Below are 23,790 nucleotides of genomic sequence, written 5' to 3'. Positions count from 1 at the left end.
CGCAGCACTGGCTCAGTAAAGAGTTCTTGTAAGGAGCTCCACAGGCTGCCCTGACAGCCCTGCTGAGCCCAGAGCTGCAGGTCCTTGACACCAAAAACTGGAGTTTCAAAAACAGCAGAGAACAAAAAGTTCCACAGAACACTCGGAGCATGGTTCAAGTGGTTAAACCATCACACCAAAGCACCTGGAGGAGAGCCAGCCCCACACAGGGCTGGTGTTCCCAGTGTCCCCACATGCCCACAGCCTCCTGCTCCAAGTGAAGAACCAGCGCAGTCATTTGGGCTAAAAAAGAATAAAGTAACTCACAAGTCAAAAGCTTCATCATTTCTGGGTAAAGCTTCCCTCACTGACTGCTGCTAGCCCAATATTCTTTTTTCTTCTTCTTTATCCTTTTTATCAGTTACTCTGAGCTGACAACCCAGCATAAAATTTATCTCAACTCCAGCATAGTCAAGGTACAAGTCTACATATGAAGGAGATTTCTGCAGAAGACACCAACTTTTCTCATGAGGCTGGGGAAAGCAGGGAAGAAAAGGAAGGAAAAGAACTTGGAAGAGTATGGAAAGCATTTTGAAATATTTTCACATCCTAGGAAATCTGAATAACCCTCCAAAATGAAGCAACTTCCTAAGCAGATTAAACACACTCACTGTACTCTCTCCAAAGCCATTAACCAGATAAACATGTTTTTCTCTTGACCTATGGATTCAATAAGAGACTTAAAACCCAAATATTCTGGATGTAATTCCAACCTTCTCAAGACTGCTTTACACACACATTGACTAGATGCCAAGGCTAAATATCTGAATCGCTGCAAAGGCATTCTTGTATTTAAAACACACCAGCAATTCATGCACAATGATGTGGGGCCAGGCATCAGAGAAGATACTGAGGATCTGGCTCAAACCCTGGGGTGAGGTTTGCCCAGGACTCCCAGCAGTTATCCTTGCTGTAAGAACATGGAGAAGCTGGGAGATGTGTTCAGTAATCAATGTATACATGGGTATTTGAGTGGCTTTATCAGCACAGTTTAACATGGATCTCAACCAACACTAGTAAAAACTGATTTTCAAAACCATTATACCACACGAATCTTAAAAATATCTTGCATAACACATCCTCCTGTAAGAGTGGCACACAGGGTTGTTTTATTCAAGGCACTCAAACAAAAATAACTTTACTGGAGGGGAAGAAAAAAAAACAAAAAAAACCCTCAAACTATCCAAAAATCTACTAGCAAACCTCAGTATCACTGTGAAGATAAACCAGCAATTTCAAGTGAAGTTTCTCTGCTGCTCTGCGCCCCTGTGAAGAGCACCCCTGAGCCAGCAGGGATGGCTGGATGGAGCCAGGCAGTTCCTAATTCCTGCTCTTACCCAACATCATCACCACTGTAATGTATCACCTACGAGGCAGAGATAATGGCTGTGCAACAGCAACTGCAAGTCAGTTTATTAAAATCATTTCTTACAGTCTACATAGCTGATTATTATCACAGAACAGTAGCTAGATGCCCAAGAGATTACACCACCTTGCCAAATCACTGCCAGCATCGTGAAATTCCAATGTGCCACCAGGCAACAGTAATTAAGTCTCAAATTTAAACTTTCAAGATTGTTCTGGATACAAAAAACTCTCCAAAAAATCCCATCCTCAGTTTAATGACTTGGTCCTAACCATCAGCATTAAGTGCTCTAGCAGACAGCTGGAAACTCAAAGGATGTTTCAGGATCTGCATGTGTCCCTCCAAGAGTTAGTTAATTCCAGCTCAGAATTTCCTTGGAGAGTGCAGAGCTGAAGTCCAGAAATCCAAGTCTTTGCTGTCCCCTCCTCCAAGGGCAGCTTTGAAGTACAACCTAGAGAAGTATAAAATAATAATTACAAATTCATAAATCTAAATACGCTGGAGCAAAAGGATACAACTCCTCCTTTATTTGAAGTCTCCTTTCTGGGAACCATCTGCCACGTCTGTAATTTCCCAGCACACAAAGTCTGAAAAGCAAGCAGTACCTTCCTAACAGGTTTGCCAAAGAGCTCACCCTGGTAGGGACAACAGGAGATTGTACAACTCCTTCGAAAACTTCCTGAAAGCACTTGTGTCGTGCAAGGCCAGCACAGCTGAATGTTTCTGTGGGAGGTATTGGCTGCTTCTTGTGCTGAAGAATTGCCAAGTTCCCAGCTGAAGCAGTTGCTGTGCTCAGTAGACATTTTTCCATATATTAGTGGGAAGTACACACAAAACAAGCATCAGGTCGATCAGTGTTAATGCTCATCTTGCAGCAGCCACGTTGGCTGGCTGGAGAGCTCACAAATTTCCATTTTCAATGTAGTGTGTGACTAAAATGATAATTACACAAGCTAAAAATAGCTGCAACTCAACAACCTGATTTCATCAGTGCTTCACTATTACCTATAGCTCAGTATGGAATGATAGGTTCCACTTCTAGAGTCACTGATGCTGAGAGTTTTAGAGCTTTTGTGTGTTTTGTTTCAAGTAGAAGAACTCCAGAAATGCTTTCCTCCTGAAGAAATGTGTGAGCTTTTTCTACTCAGCTCAAGGGATCTAAGATCCCATTATGAATAAAAAAAATTTTCCTCACTGCACAGAACACAGGAAAATTGTTGGCTAAAGAATAAAGGTCAGTTCTAGGGTCCTTGCAAAGTTCTGGCCACATTCCTTCATCCTTTAACCTCATTCACACAAAACAGCACATCTAAAAGGAAAAAGCAGGAGAACAAACCTACGTGGAACAGCCTCCAATCCACCAAACTGCCTTCAGTGAGGCACTGAGGCAATTCACAAGTGCCTCACCACTTCAATTTGGCACTTCAGAATCCAAACCCCCACAAAAATAACAAAAATCCCTGAACAAACCCATCCACCAGAAATAGCTGCTACTATTCAGAAAAAAAAAAAATTAAGCTTTTATTTCAAAAAATTGAGGGAAGAAACAAAATATTAACAAATCTGGAAACCTTGAAAGACCTTGCAAAACCCAAATTCAGCAAGGCACTTTCACATTCAAAGTCCCAAATTGGAACCACTGTCTCAGAGGAACAGAGCATTTTTGTCTCCTCCAAAACTGCTACAGAATATGAATAATTCACCATAAAAGTTAAACTTCAGTGTTCCAATTCCCCAATATGCCAGAGGTTGTTACCACACAGTAACACAACACAACACCTACTGAAAGCCACCAAAATGCTAATCATCCATAATCCAGCAGCTCTTGCTTGCATGCCTCGATTTTTCAAGGAGTCATCCCTCCCTCTGTTTAACAAGTACTTGAAAATCAACCTTTTGGATAGTTTACCACTTTCTCAAAATAGCAGCCTAACAAGCAGACAACAATGCTAAGATCATGGCAGGACACACGACTGCAATAAACAGCTCTGATGTGAAGTGTTCCGTGTCTCCTCCTGCCACCACCACTGCACAAACTCCAGCTGTCTTCATGGCAGACACAATCCCATGTTGCCAAAATACTCACATTTCCTGATGTTAATCCCATGACCTACATTTAAAAAAAGAATCATACTGATGTAATATTTAAGCATAAAAATCTGGACTGTAACAGGTCACTTCATTAATCCTTTCTAAATGCATCTGGAAGCCATGTGCATTATAAAAAAAAAATACTTTTAATATTCTAGGTACAGCAGAGAAATTCTGTAAAAAACTAAAAGAACTGATATTACAAGTTTAACAGATGCCTAAAGCCAAATGCTTAAAATAACACTTTTTAAAAAGAAGGGTCTTAAGAGATCTTTGAAGTAGTTCACGAATATTAATAACTCTTGGTACTTTAGTGACCCAAGCCCAAACATTTCCTAACTATATATTTTCTGTCTTCCTCTCAAAGAAATTCCCATTTAAGAGCATTTTTACACTTCCTGATAAGAAGCAGGCATGGAAAGTTAACTTATTCTAAGAACAAAAATTACTGGTATTTAGTGTAAGTTTTCAACAAAGTTGTTAAATCACAATAAGCCAGTATTCTAGATTTTATTCAAATTTATCTCTATGCAGTTAGTCCTTCTGAAGAGCAACACATTTATAGATAACCTCAATTTTATCCAACTAGTCAGTGATGGTTTTTACTGTTTCCTCCCTGATCTTACCATTTAAAAAGAATGTAAAAACCCTAAAACCAGAGTAAAAACTTAGAATCTGCTTATGCATCAATTTCTAGCTACATTTATCAAAAATGTCACTGAAAATTGTCATTTGCTGAAGTATCCCCTTATCCAAACCCAAGCAATTTTGCTGTCACATACTACCAGACATCTCCCTTCAGCCTGACAAACAAAACACATGCAGCACTGAAGGAGAATATATTACTATTAATTAACCAACAGAGAAATGACTAAGCATTTATTACTAGATGCTTCTATCTGCAGAGCCTTACAGTAACTGAACAGTTGTTTCTTACTTCAACTGTCATTTTTCATTGCTTCCTTCTACTCTTTTATCATGAACCTCCACTTTTTACTGCTATTTTCACTTCATTTGCAAAGCCACCAGAATCTGTGTTTACCTAAGCAGGGCAGAGCACATGCAGCACAGGAATATTGCAGTCTTGCTTTAATAATTAATAACTAAAGTAAGACTGCAATATCCCTGTGATATTACCAAGTAATGCCACGGTATCAGGATATTATCTTTTGATATAATGTGTGATCTCTCATGTCTGTCAGCTGAATCTATAGGTTTGGGGTAGTTCACAATCCAAGCTATACAGAGAACATTTTCTCCTAGAAGCCAGAAATGGAAGCACACAGCTGTAGGAGAAGTTCACAGTGTCCCAGGGTGACAGAATCATTACACAGCAAATGAAAACACTTTACATGCCTAAATTCATATAGTTGTTTCTTTTTAATGGAAGTCGATATTAAAACCATGTTTATTCATGTATCAAACCAAGTTTTTAATCCACACTTTAAGAACATGCTTATAGTAAATTGCAATCCTTTTAAGAAACATAATTATTGAGAATTCCCATTAAGTATCCAAATATTGTCTTTTAAAAGTCACTTCTGGGTAAGCCAATTTTCAAGCAGTCTTCAGTTCATTTTCTGTGATTTAAAAATGCTCAGAAGTCCTCACGAAGATTGATGGATTTCTCCATCAGGATGATGTTCTGCTCAAGCTCTCCCCAAATATTTCCCAGTAGGTGCTGAGGAGAGCCCAGCATGTGACTGGATCACACTGCACTGAACTCCCAGGCAAATTAATGAATGGGGAGATGCAAAACCTGCCAGAGGCACCTCCTTTACCAAAATCCTAAAGATTACAATGAAATCCATCAAGTGGATCAGCTGCACTGTCAGGAATTAAAGTGTAAAAGAACAAGTGGGTTCCAAAAGCCTGGATGGGATTTCTCTCAGCTCTGCTTGCCAACACATCTGTCTTGGAATGATCTTCACCTTGTTAAAAATCATGTGCTGGTTCAGATATTACCATCACAGTGACATCAGCAGGTACATTAAGATCTTCACTACAATATTTATTACATTAGAGGAGGAAATGGGTTATGTGATCACTTATTTACAACACCAAAAAAAGCTCCCAGAAACAAAAATTGCGGAATAGACATGAAAAATACTAACACAAAAAATAAATCAGGAAGACTCTATGCCTGCATAAGCACAGAAAATCAGCAGAAATCCCCATTATTGTGTTTTGTATTTCCATACATTTTAGCTCTGCTATTTTATCAACAGGAGCTGAATCATCCATTTTGTTCTACATATGCCAGCTAATAAAGAGTCAACTGAGTCAAAGGAGAATCAACTGCTTCCTGTCTACACCCTTTTAAAAAATACAACCAACTTCCAGAAAGCTACACTTAGCTACCCTACTTTTTACATCCTTAAAAGTAAATCCATTAAAAAACACGGATGAAGAGCCAATCATATTGGCATATCTCTACTCGATCTAAAGGAGGCCTTTACAGATCTAAAGCGATCTTTTACGGCCAACTTTGCTTCTGAGAAGCATTTCCCTGATCTGAGCAGCTCACATGCTGCCATGTCTCACTGCACCAAGGCCCTCAGAACACTAATGAGAAACACTAATGAGAAACACATTGTGTTTCCAGGAGCAGCAAGACAATCCATATTCCATCAAACCTCAATTGTGCTTCTCCATACGGATCAAGAGTTGCACCCAAAATGCCTTTTGCTGCCAGCAAAATCCTGAGAGAGCACTTCAGAAACCAGGGATTCTTCTTCCTGCTCTGCCTTAGAACCACTGAAAGAGCAAGCAAGCTTTTACTGTATTAAGCTTTCATGAAGTAAAAATAATAAGAAGAAAAATCCAACAGAAGCAACAAAAGTAACTCCATCTTCAAGGCAGGCTGGACGTGAGTTGATAACTACCTTCTCACCACAGCTGCTGTCACATCTGCCCCAACAAAAATAGGGGAGTTAAGACATTGGAACAAACCATCTGCTCCTTTGTGCCTCTGCTACACAGACTGTACAAAGCCTCAGAGATCAGCTAAAAGCAAAATATTCGTTCTTTACAACCATGTAAAAGATCTTTATCCAAGCCCCAGCTAAAAAACAGAATACATTCAACTCACTGAAATAAGAATTTAGTGTTCAAACAGCACAGTGATCTTCAGTAAGAGATTAACAGAGCCCTGTTAGAATAGGTTTAGCTATACCATGAAAAACAGCTGCTTTCCAGCACCAGTCTGAAGATAAGAAGCATTTCAGTGGACCTTAAACATCAATGAAATAAATATATGCATACAGCAGATAAAAGATATTCAGCAGAGATTAAAATATGGCATTTCTCAAATCTTTTCACCCAAAATAGACTGAGCAACACTTCATTCTCTAGCCCCAAAATCACCCCAAAATCAACATGCCCATCTTTAATCAGTGTGCAAGCAGCCCCATTAGTTTTGAGAGCAATGATTTATGTCCTGAGTAGCTCATTGATTTCTCCCAATTGCTGTATTTTGATACGTACTGTTTGTACAAAATAAGGTACAGAAGAACAAGAAAAGCAAGGCTGAGCCTGAAAAGTCGAGTAACACAAGAGACCTTGAATCCATTAGACTGAGAAGTGGTGTTTGGGAACACACAAGGCAACAATGCTCAGTGCTGATAGGAGAGCACAGCCCAGGGCCAGTATCACAGCAGAAAGCACAAAGGTACAGCAGGAAATACTTGCTTTCACCCTTGGACATTCCTCTTCCCAAGGGATCTGCATTAACTCTCTGAAAACTTCTGCTGTTAATCTTTAAGTATCACTTGCATTCCCAGAGATGGTATCTGTCTTGTTAGGTGATCAAAATATAGAGGAAAACATGATAAATAGAAAAAAAAAAAAAAGTAACACCAGGGAATTAACTGAGAAAAACAAAACTGAAAACATCAGAAGACAACTCCACCTATTTCATGGAAAAAAAAAAAAACACCTGCAAAGTGGTGCCAAACCAGCAGCCAGGTAGGTTGGTTGAGCCCTGGAGCTCCTGAAGTTCTGCCCTGACCCTGGAGCCTCAGCACAGCCCCACGGGATGAGCACTGGGCGCTTGTTTGGAACTCCCCATGAGTGCTCCCACCCATGACTGCTGTGCCCAGAGCTTCCAGCCCCAGAGCAAGCTCTGCACAAGCTCCCCCACCCTAGAGCAGCAGAGAGCGACTCAGGAGGATAAACCACAGCACTTCCTGAAATGCTGAACTTCAGTACTTCCTGAAACTTCATCTACTGCCCAGAGCTAGAAAGGAAGAATTTATGTCAAACCAACCAATTTGACCTCATTGTCCAAAGTGTCTATGATATTTCAGTTTCCACATACAGAAATCTACTTCCCCAACATCTCAGGCACCTTTTGAAGACCCCACTACTTTGTCAAGATTTAAACACATTAATAAATGGTTCTTGTTCAGTCCTATTTTCTGTGAGTACTACCCAGCATTTTCAGCGAGGAACTTGCACAGTGAGTCTTCAGGCACTGGCCAGATAATATCTGACAGCTGCAGTGAAATGCAGGACTTGGTAACCTGCAGCACAAGTGAACTGCCATGAGCATCAAGCAGCCTGTTCTGATCTTTGTACAGCCACCACCTTTGTTACACAGACAGCAGCCTGTCTTCAGAGTCCTGCCACTTCACAGAGAACGTGCAACAGGAATATCAAACATATGTTCCAACAAAGGCAGCTCCTCAATTGGTACAGTATCAGCTTATTTCAAGCACCAAAGATTTCAGCAGACTATCACATCTACTTTGTTTTTCTAGACAAACAGAGAAAATTACCACACCAACCTCCCAACACATTTGTTAGGCTATGTGAAAAACAACAAAACCCACCAGAGTTTTGGGAACCAGAATGATAAAATGCAAGAGGACCATAAACAGATTTCTTCTCAGCATCTTGAGGCAGGCGTAGGCCTGCTCTGTTTAGCTCTGTAATGTCATTTACTGTAAATGTAAAATGTAGCAAGTTTTGTATCATGCAGTTATAACTATTTTTTTAGATTTTAGATATTGAAACCTAAGTTTACTTTTTTATTTTGAGATTCAAACATTGCTATGTTCAACACATACCTTGAACCACTTGGTGTTAACCAACATGTATCAGCTCAAATATAATTTAAATAAAGTTAAACACGACAGAACTTCACACATATGACTAAACCAGACTTTCTGCACTGGGTTTCACCACCAAGATCTTACTAGAAAATATCAGTATTGCACATATTTCAAACTAAGAAGTAAGTTCAGGGACAGGACTTGTGATCAGTGCTGTCGACACAGTGAATGTTTCTGCCTGGCCTTACAAATGTTACTACTGAGGATAACCAAGCATTGACTTCCAAGATCTCTGCATCAACAAAAAAGACACATCTCTACCATCTTCTGTATGGTTTTACCTTGGAGCTTTGACCCACCTTGTATCCCTCATTTTTTTTGGTAAATCCCTCAAATACCTACAAAACTCCAAACAGTTAGACTGATTACAAAGTGTTTTGTGTGATTTAAGAGACTTAATTTCTCCAGTTCCAGAATAAAGCCATGTTTCCTATAGACTACAGAAGAGCAGCAACACCCCAAGCTTGCAAGGCACATCTAGACAGGACATGTGATCTCCAACAACATCTGTAAGCTCAACATCCTGCCCAGTCACCCCCAGGAAAAGAAATCTGGGAAAATATTCCATGTTAGCACAGATGTGCCAGTGAGAAAGTCTTTACAGTAAGGAACCCTCCACTAATACTGGGCATGTGTATTTCTGTATCCATGCACGTTAAACTCCAGTTTTGAGGCTCACAATTAAAGATTCTTCTGTCAGATCAGTGTTGGAAATTTTAATGTTTCACAAAAATAAAACAAAACCCACTCAGCTTGTCAAATTACTTCGTGGTTTTACAAGTAATTTTAGATAACCACTATTTATTGACAGATTTTAGTAAATCCTGAAATGGCAGGATAAACACAAAGCTCATGTGCCCGAGAAGACTTTTAAGATGGTTCCTTCCACCTAACCCAAGCCAGGCAAAAAAAAGTCAGAAATGCAGTAAGAAAATCGAGATGTACAGAGTGAACAGCTCACCTGTAACAGTTCAGCAGAAACTCTTTTTCTTTAAGAAAGAAAATAACTGGCATCAGCTGCTGTAATTAAGGTTACTGTAACAGAAGACAAGGCATCCCCTTCCTGTCAGTGAAGGCCAACACCCACAGCTGCCTGTCTCAGTCATACAGAAAGCCTTGAAATTTCTTCTTTATTCCCTCATCCCCAGAACAGCTTGATTTTGTCATGAGGATGAGCCAAATCAGCACTGATACCTGAACTGATAAAATATTCCCTAAACCTACTTTCATACACAGCATGCAGGAGTTTGGATGGAGCTCTGAGTTTCCAGAGAGAAGTATTTTGGTTTTACTTTTTTTTTTTTTCCCCTTTGCTGAGGGAAAAAAAGGAACAAGCTTAAAATAGTGACAAAAATCTATACATAGCTTTGAATATAGGACCACGTTACATAAAGCTACAAAAAATTATCTAATCTATCTAATTACAGATAATTAATATTTTCTTTTTTTGGGGAGTGCTGGCAGGCATTACTGCAGTTTTCAAGAAGACATCAAAAATATTCTCATCTGAAAAAAACATGATAAACATAACTGGCATGGAATTGTAGGCAAACCTTCTTCAGATCAAGGTAGGAACACACAGAAAAAAATATTTAAGTATATACAATTCAATTAATCCTTATAACATCTAGTATGTATTTCTCATCTAAAGAGAGAACCTTTAGAAATTGCAGTGATTTGACAAGCTGATATTCTACCTCCTCAAATTAATATACTTATTTTTAATGAAGCATTTTCAGGCAAACTACTTACAGAAATGAATTACATTCCCCATGAAAATGGCAGCTAGGTTTTTAATCAGCCTCTTTCCCTTCACCGTATTATATGCTACTAATTTTTCCCTCATCAAGTTCTAAATATGATCTATGAAAATAACTCTAAGATTTAGCCTATCTTTACCACCTTCAATTACAGAGCTACCTTACAGCTTGTTTCCTTTAGGCTCCCTCAGATCACCTCCCTCAAGTCTTCAGCCTCATTTTCATTTATCCATTATTAGGATTCCAAAACAGACACAGCATAGGAAGATCAAATTTTAACCCTTCAGTCCCATCAAATGCAGAAATACCTGTAGGTCTTCCCTTCATGACAAAAATACCTTGTTTTCAACAATTCTTAATTACCACGGAATATCTGACAGAGGAAATATATTCATTAATCCAGGTCTTCCAAATGTCTGCAATGCCTTCCAATGGATTCCAATTTTAAACCTGCTGGAGTTACTTTATTGGATTTTAACAAGACTTAAATCCAGCAGTATCTCAACATTTGCTTTTTAACTGCTTTCTCAAGGCCTTATTGCTGTGTCCACCCCCAAACACCAATAACCAGGTCAATGTGGGACACCTGGACACATCCCTATTTTCTGCCACTTTAGGCCAGCGCTGAAAATCCTGCAGAGAATTTACAAGTTATTATTTCCACGGCTCCTTACAAATTACACTTCCATAATGTCCCCAAAAAAGTATTTTTTTTTGGCTAACACATAAAAAAAAATTCCCATGTAGGCATCTAATTCCAGCACCCCCACTAAAACTCAGAGTAAGATATACATAGCAAGAGACACCACATCTTGGCTGCTTCCAGATGGCACCCATGAATATTGTCAGTACTCCCTAGCTGGGTTCAAGACAGAAAATTCCTGCATTTCTAAGAATATACCGGGCAAGGGAAACATCACCCCCTGTAACCAGTACACTCAAACCCTCCAGACAGACAGAAATATTCCATTATATTTCAAGAGAATAACAAATCATAACATATTCTACACCTCTCCAATAAATGCAGTGGACAAGTATTAACACATTCATATGTTAATTCATTTGTGTTTAATACAAATGAATACTCTTACAAGATATTAATTGCAAACAACTCATTTTAGAAGGTCAGCTGTTAAAAAAAATAGAGGCCAAGAAGATCTGATTTTTATGTTCACAAAATTATTTTTAAGTGTGTATTTCTATTCCAAGACTAACCATCTCCTTTCTCTCTACTCAGAAATCCTCTACTATTTTAATAAAAATGCAGTATTCTGCCTAAAAACCTATCTTGGAGTGTCCAAATTTTTGTACTAGGAAGCCTTGCACAGTAATTTACGTTGATTATTTTGGCATCTCAAGCAAAGGTACTGCTCATAGCCAGCTCAAAGCTTTTAAAAACCTCTTAATGTTCTGCTCAACTACCAGTTGGCTCAAGTATCTATGGATTCTGCATATATTTCTGTTTGGTGAAAAACAAATCCACACTCACAAAATCCCCAGCACACTGGACACCCTGTGAAGAAACAATAAATTGAGACACTATGTTAAATAGAAACATAGGGGCTTGGGGGTATTTTTGTTTTTTATCATGACCTTGGCTAATACTGGTTCCAACTTCATCAGTGGGGAGAAAAAAAACATTTTGAATGGAGTATGTATTCTTTTCATTTTCAGTCTGCACTTGAAGCAACCAAGAGACTCCCTTCAAAAAATGTCCACTTTATCTTCAGTCACATGCTTAAGCAACATTTCATTAATGCAAGCAAGCTGCTTTCAAGGTTATCTTTTTTTTTTTTTTTTTTTTTTGGCCACATAACCAGTAAAATCATGTTAAAAAAAAAAAAGACCACATCTAAAATTCTGCCATGACCACAGGCATTAGAGACTCCAAGGACAACTCACCTAAGGGCAATTCAACAACTGGAATGCCCAATTTCCCATTTCAACTTGCTCATAACAAAGCAGCGCTAAATGCAATTGCTGAGACAATACGGTGTGCCATATGGCTAAAACTGGATATTAAAATTGAGAATATCAATTACCAATCCACTAATGCTGAGAGCCAAAATCCATGGACAGTAAGAATTTAATCCAATTCAGTGCCTAGAACATGAGCTGAGCCCGGCGTAGAGGAGACAAATCTACTGCTGGTTTCACAGAGCGCAAACAACTCCAATTTTTTTATTGCAGTAACTACAAAAGCAGCTGAACCCAAAACTTGCTTAACATCCCCAACCACAGCTCCAGGCCTGGTAGGAATCTACAAAAACAACAGGGGTTTCAGATGAATTGGCATCTGGTTTCACAGGGATTGAGAAATCATAACTAAGTTACTATTTAAGAAGAAGCAGTTTAGTTGTTTTTCCACATGACCAAATCGAAGCCTCCAAAGCACCAGGAAGTTACACAGTGCAGCCAACATCTTGCTTCATTTCAGGAAAAGGCATCCTACAAACACAATATATATTTCTACTAGAATTAAAGGGCCTTGGAATTGCATTAGTTGAAGGGTTTTCTTATTCTAAGTAAACTAGTTTAATGGTTCAAGCTTTAAAATTTTTAATAGCTGTGGAGGGTTTCTTCTGGGATGGTATTAAGAATAATGCTACACAAAATTCTATCCACTCCCTGATAATACAGAACTTCATTGATTACTTACACAAGAATTCTCATTAAGTCCAAATACAGCATCTCCACACTTCCATGAGGCACGGAGGTGATTTAAAAAACTGTACTGCTAAGATTTCCTGTGGAATTTTAATTTACCATGTTGTCAAAGATTTCATGCTAGGATGCCTGCTACGTACTGACTTAGCAGCTGCAAGGACTCAACAAGGATAAATGTAATTTATCTTACCCAAAACAGAATCTCACTTCACTCTGCTCCTTTCTGATCCTGTACTAAAGGGCCAAAGTAGTAGTAACAAAAAAATTGCACAAGTAATTTAAGGTTTAACAGGACATCAACGTCAATGGAACTAACAGTTTATTGGGCAGTATTCTTAATTTAAAAAAAATGTTCTTGAAACACCAGGAGTAAAATGCACTCTGCTAATTTCAGGATTTTTTTTTTTTTTTTAAATTAAGAAAAACACCAGCACTGCAAGGCTCAACTGAAAATGAGCTCTGCTGTTCCCAGCTTCCTTCTGCATGAGCTACAGCTGGGTTACTACAATAAACTAACAAACAACTGATTATACATTGAGTAATAGATAAACAGTAGTAAAATGTTTGATAATATCAAAGGTTTGGAGGTCACTTGAATACAGGAGACATAACAAGCATTTCTTATTTTTCTTGCTGGGAAGTGTATTGTTTTAAGCCTGAGTCCAGTATATCAAATATTAACCAAGCTATTTTATTTAGGCTACCAAAGTTAAGGTGTTTGGCAGTACAGTGAAATATCACAGGAGTTACAAATCTAAAGTCCATTTTTTTCAAAAGATACTAAAAACCACAAGTAAAAGGCTTTAGAAATTTGCAGTGTTGTTCTGAAACAGGCTACTCAGACACAGAGCTGTTTTAACACCCCCCCAAGCCTTTCTTATTCTTGCCCATTAAAAGAACAGTTATCCAGAGGATGGCAGTAATTCTGGGTCAGCAGCAGCCTTAAACCCTCCACAAATTGTGAGTGTTCCGAAGCAGACAGGAGACTCTTGTGTCACAGAAAGACACCTGTCTGCACATGCTCTGATCTGAGGATTACCTGGCCAGCAGAGACCCAAAGCAGCCTTTGTGTACCTGTGCTCTATGATTAAAAACTGGGTTTTAGCAACAGGCTTAATAAAAGCCAGGGACATTTTGGTGGTGTTAAGCAGGCACTGCAAGGTAAAAACGAAAATTGTGTCACCCCCTTATTCAGTTAAGAGCCTATGTGAACATTTCAATAAAACTATTTACTCCTCCCACCTGGTTCCTATCTGGAAGAGCTCACAAAAATTAAGAAAAAAAAAAAAAACCCACAGATTTCTCACAGCAATCTTCCAAACGCTCCTCCTACCCCCACCCCAGAACAGAAGAAAGCAAAGAGAATGAGAAAGTAAATCTAAAACACAATTACGAAATAAGATCTAGTTTGGCAAAGCTGGGGTGAGGAGGAGTTGAAAAATGAGAGCTGCCTTGCTGCAAACGCCATCTTGTTGCAGCTACTGGGCCCAGGCACAGAGAGATCCATTCATTCACAGCAAAAAGAAAATCAAACAGACACCCTGGCTAATCTGCAGCCACCAAAACAACTACACTATTATCACCCCTTCTCCTTCTCCTCTCCTCAAGCACAAGGGAGAGAAATAAACTCTGATCTATCACATTTAGGAACGGATTTAGGTATTAACATATCATCTTCGTTTCCCCACACGTATTTCACATACACATCAGCAGCATTTTGTCTTGATTCACATCCTCGTGTCCAGATCAGCTTAAAATATGGGATAAATGTCTCACGATTAGGTGCAGATATCCTACAGCAGCAAAACGTTTAATTTTTCAGTCTTAAATCGCCTCCCCAAGTTGAGCCAACTATTCTCAAAAGCTGTTTCAATAATCACTTAAGCCTTACATTTACAGTGCTTTCCTCCTATTTCCTCCTGTGGAGACAATACATAATAACGTGGCAGTCGGCACATCCTAGAAAGGATGCCTGGTTTAAAACGAGTTCCAGCCATGACTTTGTTAGGGAATAATGAAATATCACATTCGTTAAAATTTCAGATCATCTTCAGGAATGATAAATTGACATCTTACAACAACCTCTACATCATTCTGATTTTCTTCTAGACAAGATTTTTTTGTTAATAAAACGCCTCATCTCTTTTATATTTACATGCAAGGCTTTACACATCCTCGTTCCCTACAAAGCTGTAGGATTAAAAACCCTACACGTTCAATATGCCTTGCACGGATAAAATAATACTGAAATCCTTTCGATAAAAAGCTCAGAATTTAAGCAATATTTTAAACATTTCCAAGGAGAAAACTCCATCTTTCTATTGTAGCAAACACCCTCCATGATCTTCGTTATCGCTGCTACGGGCACACAAAAATATGCAGCACCGTAATACATGGGGGAACAAATATGCGGTTTGAATCCATCCTCGGTTCCGGTTCTAACGAGAACAAAACCTTCCCTACCCCTCCCTCGCCCAGCACACCCAGCATGAGCCCCATCTGCGAGCCCTCGGCTGGCCGGGGGTGCTGGAAGCAGCCTTACCCTGTTTGTCTCACCCCCGGCTCCTCTTAATCAGTTTTCCACCATTACAGCAGCCACACCATTGCTTGCTTTTTTTTTTTTTTTTTTTTTTTTTTTTTTTCCCCTTCGAATCTCTCTCCAAATATTCCCTCTGCCGGCTGGATCGCTCGGGAACTCGCCTTTTGTGGCTTAAGACAAGACCCCAAGAGCGTCTAGCAGAGACCACTACAGCGTAATTATAATTAAAAATGGAACCCCGCAAGATCCGAGGTCTCCTCCCTTTTCGCCTGGAAGCCTTCGAGAGGGAATCAGTCCCACCCCCACCTTTTTCCCCTCCTCCTCCAGCTACAAACACACTTCTTTTTTAGGGGAAGCTGGAGCCCCGAGGAGGTGGGAAGCGCGGGGGAGGGGGGCTATTTCCAACCCCGCCATACCGAGGGTCGCCGAGAACGGGGGCGATGAGGAGGCGGCGGCCCGGGGGGCCCCCGGTGCGGCGGCGGAAGGGGAGGACGAGGGAGGAAAGGAGAGGGAAAGGAGAAGTGCGGCAGGGAGGAGGAAGCGCGGGGGAGGGGAAGGAGCGGGGCTGAGGGGGAGCTGAGGGAAGATGGCCCCGGGGTGGGGCCGGCCGGGGCTCGGCGGGCGGGAAACGCGTTCTGAGGGACCCCCGCCCTCCCCGCACCCCTCACACGGTTACCTGCCCTCCCGGCCGCTGCTCATGAACCGGGCCGGTCCGTCCGCCGCCCGCGGTCCTGCCCGCGTCCCGCCGGCCTGGGGAGGGAAGGGGGGCGGAGGAGGAGGAGGAGGCGGCGGAGGAGGAGCGGGGGAGCCGCCCGCGATGCGCCCGGCGGGTCCCGGGGAAGGCGGCAGAGCCGAGCGGGGAAGGAGGGATCCGCGGGGGAGGGGGTGTCGCTGGGTCTCGACTCCTCCTCAGCCCGCTCAGCTCCCCGCAGCCATCGGGCAGCGGCAGCCTGGGCGCGGCGAACCTCCCTCCTTCCCCTCCTACCTCCGCCCCGCCCGTGCTGCCCGCCCGGGAAACCCCGGCTCGGCTCCCACCCCGCCCCGGCCCGCCGCCCCGCGCAGCCCCGCCGCTCCCCGCCGAACCTCACCGGAGGCTCCGCCGCCCCGGCCGCCGCGAGCCTCACCGGAGGCTCCGCCGCCTCCACCGGGCACCCGCCCAGCGCGGCCGGGAGGGAGGGCGGGCGGTGCGCGCTCCCGGGAGCCTCGCGGTGCGCGCTCCCGCGCGGGCAACGCCCTTCGGCCCCGTACGCTGGCGGCGGCCGCGCGCTTCCCGCCTCCCGCCCGCGCTCCCGCGCGCTCCCTCCCCTCAGCGAACAAAGGGCGAGGGCGGGCGGCGTGCGGGGGGATCGCGGCCGCCCCGCCGGCCCTGCAGGCCAAAAACAAGTCTGCAAGAGCCGGATGGGAACAAAAAGACACGAAACTGAACCCGCAAATGGTGTTTAAGTTAAGGGCTGGGGGAGGCAGAGCCTCCACACCACGTTAAATGGGAGTGCTCCGGGCTGCCGAGCGGGAAAGGCCACAGGCCTTAAATGCTGCTCACAAGAGGCTGGCAAGCAATAAATATTTTCATACCCTCGTGTGAGGAGAGACTGCGGGAGCTGGGCCTGGTTAGTCTGGGAAGGGAAGACTGAGGAGGGAGCTCGTTAATGAATAAAAATATCTCCAAGGGGTGTCAAGGGATGGTGCCAGACTCCTCAGCGGTGCCCAGCGACAGGACGAGGAGCAATGACTGTAAACTAAAGCAGAAGTTCCTCCTCAGCATGAGGAAGAGCTTCTTTCCATGAGGGTGGCCGGGAGCAGCTGGGCATGGAGTCTCCCATTCTGGAGCCATCCCAAACCCACCTCGACACTATTCCTATTTCATCTGCTCCAGGTGACTGTGCCTTGGCCAGGGTGATCTCCAGAGAGCCCTTCCAACCCTCACAAATCTGTGATTCTGTGATCTTTCCCTCAGGAACTTGACAAATAGCAATTCTGTAGCTTAGAACTTCTTTTTTTCCAGCTTTGCTTATAAAGGTACTCACACAGCCAAGGTTTCCAGAGCATTCCTTTAATATTCTCCTCACAGCCTCTATCACTGTTCTGGAAGGGTTTGCATGAAAGAGAAAGTAGGGAAAAAATAATAAGGAAGCATTACATTTGCAATTTCTGTGTTGCAGATGGGACCTCACGTAAATCAGGCAGGAGAGATGTTATCAAAATGGAATAATTTCCCACCAGAACTCATACTGAAACCTTAACTAATATTGAAAAGTAAGTAGAGATACAGTATTGCGTCACTTTTCCTCCTATCACAGATCTAAATCTGGGGTTTTTTTCCCAATATTTGTTTATACCTTGCTAAAATGTGAGATTACTTAGCAACCAAAATAGGTTTATAGTAAAACAACCCACAGCATTATAGCCGATTTTCAATTAAAACCTATCCAGCACGAATACACTGTAATAAACAAAAGACCCCACAACACACAAAAACCTCACAAACACAACAAAAAACAACCAAAAAAAGGTTAATGAGGCCAATACTTCTTCTGCAAACTCTTCCCCTAGTAGATTCTTGCTTCCCTAGAATTTAAACCAGTGCTCCTTCTGTCGTGCCTTCTGAAGGGAGGTGTGGTTACCTTTAATTAGTAAAAGAAAGAGCAGGTTTGCCATTTAAACTGTAGGAAAGTGGATTGGCCATTATTCAGGTTGTCTGTTATGAAAAACTATTAGATCCTGGTGTGGTTAAGCCTTTGATTTATGATGATCAAATGTTTGTTTTAAAATAACTTTTGTGATGCACTAAAGCTTTAATTCATCACCTTGAGATTTACGAATAACAAAATAAGAAATTTAGTGAAATTAAAATAAATTATTCTTGAATTACTGTCCCAAATTGCTAATATTCTTTCCAGTAACCATGGGGAAATTTCTGTTCCACCCCTGAAATGTGGACAGGAATTATCCTGTTAAAATCTGTGGAACCACATTGTATGCAGATGGGGATGTCAGTGTTCTTGAGGCTAGAGATTCATCCAGCATCCCCATCTGGAAAATACTGATTAAATCTAAGTGCTTAAGAAACACCACAAGTTTATTAGATATTTGCAAAGTTGCTTACAGATTTCAAAAGCAGTTACACACAATATTTTAGTCATTAAATCTAAGTGAGATTTATAGTAGGCAAGTTGCATGTTGGTTTTTAAAAAAAAAAAAAAAATTAGTTAGAGATTGCTTTTAGGCTTAGCAGAGATTAAAATACCCTTATGGGAATACCCCATTTATGTGGAAAAGAATGACCACTTAATACATTAGGCAGAAAAGGTACTATACATAAAAGATTTTTTTAAAAAGTGCTTGTTTTACAAAGGAAAAATTCTCAATCTTATGAGATTTTGTGGAAAATTTTCAGCTAGCACTGGATCATACAAAAAAAAATCTGTGTAGTGAACAAAAATAACATTCTGAGATTGATAGCAAATAGTAAATCACATTTTGCTTCTTTGAGAAAATAGCTGCATTGAGATTTTGTTATTGGACTAGAACAGTTGCAGTGTGGATTATATCATAAATTACATAATTATAAATGATATCATTTTAAACTAATGCATGCTTTTATTCATTCCCATTGCACATTCTTATCATACAGATACTGCTTTTCCTCCTTAGATTTCTCTTACATGCTTTCTACCAGTGGTGCAATTCTAATAACTAAACATGATTTTTTTTTTAAATAAAATACACATTCAGATCTTATCCTCTCCTAGGAATCTCTATTTTTTTTTTCTTGCATTCTAATTTTTATGCATTCTCTGTTTCATGAGAGCTAAAGGGAATTTCTGTCCACAGGTCTGTGCTCTGCCATGTCTTCAAATCCATGGAATTTGGGTAAGGAAACTGGATCAGTCAGAAGTGTTTATAACACATTTACACACAGCCAATGCTTTCACCACACCTATTCTTTTGTAAAAATACAACTGTTGCAATAATTCCTGTTTCTCATCCAGTGACTTAATTGCATCTTATTCTCCAGTGAGAAGTTTGATTGATGCACAGTTACACTGCTATCGTGGGGAGGGATCCTGAGGCTTGGGAATGGTTCTTTACAGAGGGGAGGTTGTTCCAGGTGGGCTGGGTGGGCTTTGGTTTGGTTTGGAAATCTCACTGGACAAATCAGTTTTGCTGCATTTTAAAACCTGGCAGAAAGAATCCCACATTGCTGTGTGCAACAAGGTGGTTTGTTCTTCTGTCCTCATATAGTCCTGTGCTGGAAGCTGCTGCACAGGCATTTTCTTTGTTTTTTTTTAATTTCTTCTTCATTTTTAATCCTAATTTTTCACACAGATCCACGAACTGTCATAGTTTGCACTGTTCAGTGGATGAATGTGCAAATCACCAGATTTAAGTGGACTTTCCAGACATAAGTTCATCTGTTTCTACACACTGCAAAAATATTGTTTATAACTAAAAGTTTAGCTGAAAATACCTGTGAATACTTGAAGATCTGGTATAGATAATTAATAAAACCAATTTTAATGGGTTTTTTATTAGTCCACTTTGAGGCTACAGTTTTGGTCCTGAGTTAGAGCTACAGAAAACCTCTCTGTAGAAAGGTTGCTCCATAGTTCTCCATTGCAAAATTTCTTGCACCTTTTTCTCAATCAGCTGACATTAACCCCTTTGTAGGGAGCATCCTGAGTTAGGTGAAGCTTTGGGCAGTTTCACTTCTTAAAGTAATTAATTTTTGCATACAAATACCATTGTTATAATCAAAATTTACATGGTGTTACCTGACTGAAAATATTGCATGATTCTTATGGTAAATCAAGATATTCCTGAATAACTGTCACCAAACAGGTATAAATTATGCTTTCTACAAAAGGCTAAAAAATCAGCATTTCTCAAAATGGCAAAGCTCCTCAGACAGTATAAGAATACTGCTGAAGTAATAAATAATTATGTTTTGCCTCCTTTCTTTGTTACCTCAGATGAGTGTTTTTAATAGACTGACTCAAAACTCCACCTCATATTCCAGAATTCCAGAAATTCCGTTTCCCATCCCGTAACATTTTGTCTGCCTTTGTATCCTTTGATGGCTGCAGAGTGCATTCTATGAACTCTGGAGAGAGCCAAGGAGACACTCACGTGATTTTGAATTAGTTTGAAGTTCTCCATTTGGTCCCTAAAGAAAAGCAGAACTCTCATTTCTCCTGACATTGCACCAAAATTAAAGGAAGCTTATACAATGTCTAAACTTCAGCTGTGCTTCAATCCTGAGTCTATTCAGAACTCTTTTTTTTTACCATTGTTTTATTTTTTAAAACCTTACTCAGAGCTGTTCCAACCTGCTGTTATTTGCCACTTCTTTAACAACTGGATGACAATCACCACTGCTGCCTTCTGAGGAAGGACCCAGGTAGCAGAATATCAAGATCATTCATTAGAGAAAATAAATAAGTAAAAGCAAACTGAATAGAAATCCTCAGTGGGGCCAGGCAGAGCAAAAAGTAGGAGTAGCTCAGTCTCCTTAGTTACATTCTGCATTCTCACAGTTTCTTTCAGTTTCCCTATTATTATGGAACAAAAGAGTTATTTTAAACACTTCTGAGAACATGGCATAAAATTAGCAAAACTGTGTTAGTCTGCAGAGAATATAATTGACAAGATTTTAAGGTAAGGAGAACTGGTTCTGAGAGTCTTCATGTCAAATAGCAAAGTCCATACAGCTGAGTTTATCACTGATAGAGTCATGGAATTCCTGAATTCCATTCTTATGGTGAGGGTCAGGATGGGTTCTGTGTGAAAGGGGTTCAAGGACAGTTAATTCAGAATTGTTGAGAGACTTTGGAAGTCAATTCAAAATCCTTTGGAAAAATCCATTGTTGTGTAAGTGAAGTAGCAGAGTTGTGAAGGCCCAGAGCTTTCCTGGATGTGTTCCTGGGAATGTTATAATCATGTCTCTTATGTGATTGTCTTGGAATATTTTGTCCTCAACAGAGGCAGAATTGGAGCTGGACACACTGGGCTCCATGTCCTTAAAAAGGCATTATCTCTAGTCCTGTTTTCTCACAAATTCTAATCTTGTTTTCTCACAAATTATGGCTGGAGGTGCTTTCATTTCCAGGGAAAAACCTTGCTCCTATTCCCTGTTGACCCATTTAAAAAAATCAATGCCACAGGTATCTCTCACTTCAACAATAGTACCAATTTATTCCTAGTTCCTGTGTTTGGCAGAACTTGTAGCATTTTCCAAAGCTTTGAGGGTTTTTTTTTTCCTAGAATCAGAATTGTACCAGAGCTCTTTTTCGTGTGCTGGGGATTATTCTGGTTTTCCTTTGTACTCGGGTATTTATTATGAGTTAACATTTTTGCTGTACCTTTAAACTTGCCAGCTGTAGCTTGGCTTTTAAAAGTCCTTTGTTGCTCTTGGAAAATAATATAATAGCAACAAAGGGAATTGTTATAATCATCTTAGAAATCAGATTCTGCATTGTGTGTTTACACACATCTATAAACACACCCAAGCAATTGCACACATGCAGGTCTTCCTTTAAGTAGGTAACATTTGGGTTGCACGAAGGCTGAACAAGCAGTTTGAGTAAAAGCTTAAAGTCTCATATTTCCCCATTTAAAGCCTCATGTTTCCCCATTTAAAGGGACTTTCCTCGAGGGGTTTGTTGAGCAACAAACAGAAAAACAACTGGGACCCAGGAGATGCTGGGAGTTTAGAATCCACGTTGAGAATTTAGCCTAGCTACTAAACTTTCCATGATGTCAGACACACCAGACCTGTGGTGAAGTTTGAAACACCTTTAAAGACAAGAAAGAATTTGCTCACCTTGCTGTGTGTCAGATTCCCATGGAGCTTCCATCCCGTTCTTCCATCCTTGACAGAACAGTGTGGGAAAGTGGGCACAGGTGTGTGTCCTAAGGAAGCTGCTACCAACCATTTCTGTTCTCTCAAAGAGCCTGACCTGCAGCTGAAGGAGAATTTCAGTGCTGCTGCAAGATTCCAGAATCCAGAAAACAAAAATGCAGTTATAAACCAAAAATATTCATGGTCAGGGGACTTGTACCACTGTCCTTGGAGAATCCCTGTGAAGTCAAAGCCTAATTGCCGTGGAGAAGGTTGGAAAGTTCAGTAGGCATTAATTGAATTGCAGTAGGTAATAAAATGAGTAGGTTCAGTGATAGTTGCATCCCATACTCCATAAATAAGTATTTATTTGGGAAAATGTGCTGGGACCAAGCAAAACACAGTTCAGTTGCTGTTCAGGATGAAAGAACTTACAGCCAAGTTCTACTCATGTCCTTCAAGCAAGGGGCTGGGCTGGATTCTAAATTTACAAAAAAAGAGAATTTTCCTTTGACCTCTGGGTTCTGTTACAGTAAATATCCCAAATCTCAAACCATTTGTCAGCAATTCTGTGAAGCCCTTCCTTGGGAGGATCTGTTACAGAGAACATGCTTATAAAATCCATGTTTCCAAGCAGCAAAACAAAACTTGTATAAAATGTGACATCTCTCTAGCCACTGCTCAAGAGAAATGACAAAGTACAAACAGCCAACACAGTTGGATTTTCAGAGGCTGAATGAATGAATGTTTTAGTAAATAAACAGCACATGAAATTTAGTTTTTATACAAAGACAATTACATATAGTGGAAAAAAATAAGCCCCTCTACATGTATAGTTTTGCTTAGTCAAGCCAAAATATTTATTGAAGAAATAATTTTGATGGGAAATATTTTTATAAACCTTAAAACACAAACAAGTCTGGACTAAGAAGTTGCAAAAAGTCAAGAAATACATTAAAAATAGATACTCAAAGTAACATAAACCACCCCTTTCCCTAATGATAACATTATCATGAACAATCACAAAACTAGGAAGAAAACTCATAAAAACCCATTGTTCTCTAAAAATCTTTAACTTTTAACTCACTGAACAATCCAGTTTCAGACTTGAGAATAAAACCTACTTGTTGGTGATTATTGTGTGTTGAGATGTGATGCTTGATTAAAGACATTTTACTCAAGAACTGTCACAGCTGGAAATCAGCTTTCATATTTCACTAGGAGCAACATGAAATGCCCATTTCTCACCTCCAAAAGCTCAGCACCAAGCCCCAGTGTTGCCAACGTGTGTTGGGGTGGAGTTGTGCTCTTCCATTTCTGGTGGTGTTGTGCCAACCCCATAAAACAGAAAGGCCCTTGGGCTTTTGTGATTTCTG

At 40.6% G+C, this 23,790-nt stretch overlaps 1 protein-coding gene and 1 long non-coding RNA gene across 4 annotated transcripts in view; one reads left to right on the top strand and one right to left on the bottom strand.

Annotated features, from left to right (window-relative positions):
• GNB1 (G protein subunit beta 1) overlaps nucleotides 1-16,566 on the bottom strand; it is a 34,849-nt gene extending 18,283 nt beyond the window's left edge. For all 3 annotated transcript variants that reach the window (XM_053997368.1, XM_053997369.1, XM_053997370.1), the window contains exon 1: nucleotides 16,253-16,566. The gene's annotated coding sequence lies outside the window, so the exon portion shown is untranslated. The remainder of the gene's footprint in view (nucleotides 1-16,252) is intronic.
• A 353-nt stretch (nucleotides 16,567-16,919) lies between these two features.
• LOC128818236 (uncharacterized) lies at nucleotides 16,920-20,982 on the top strand. Its single transcript, XR_008440422.1, has 4 exons — nucleotides 16,920-17,183; nucleotides 17,736-17,829; nucleotides 19,408-19,446; nucleotides 20,594-20,982. It is a non-coding gene; the product is annotated as an uncharacterized LOC128818236 (long non-coding RNA).
• The last annotated feature ends 2,808 nt before the right edge of the window (nucleotides 20,983-23,790 follow it).

This window comes from Vidua macroura, chromosome 23 (assembly GCF_024509145.1).
Source record: "Vidua macroura isolate BioBank_ID:100142 chromosome 23, ASM2450914v1, whole genome shotgun sequence".
Classification (NCBI taxonomy): Eukaryota; Metazoa; Chordata; class Aves; order Passeriformes; family Viduidae; genus Vidua; species Vidua macroura.
The sequence above is the reverse complement of the archived record's forward strand: the minus strand, read 5'-3'. Positions and strand labels throughout refer to the sequence as shown.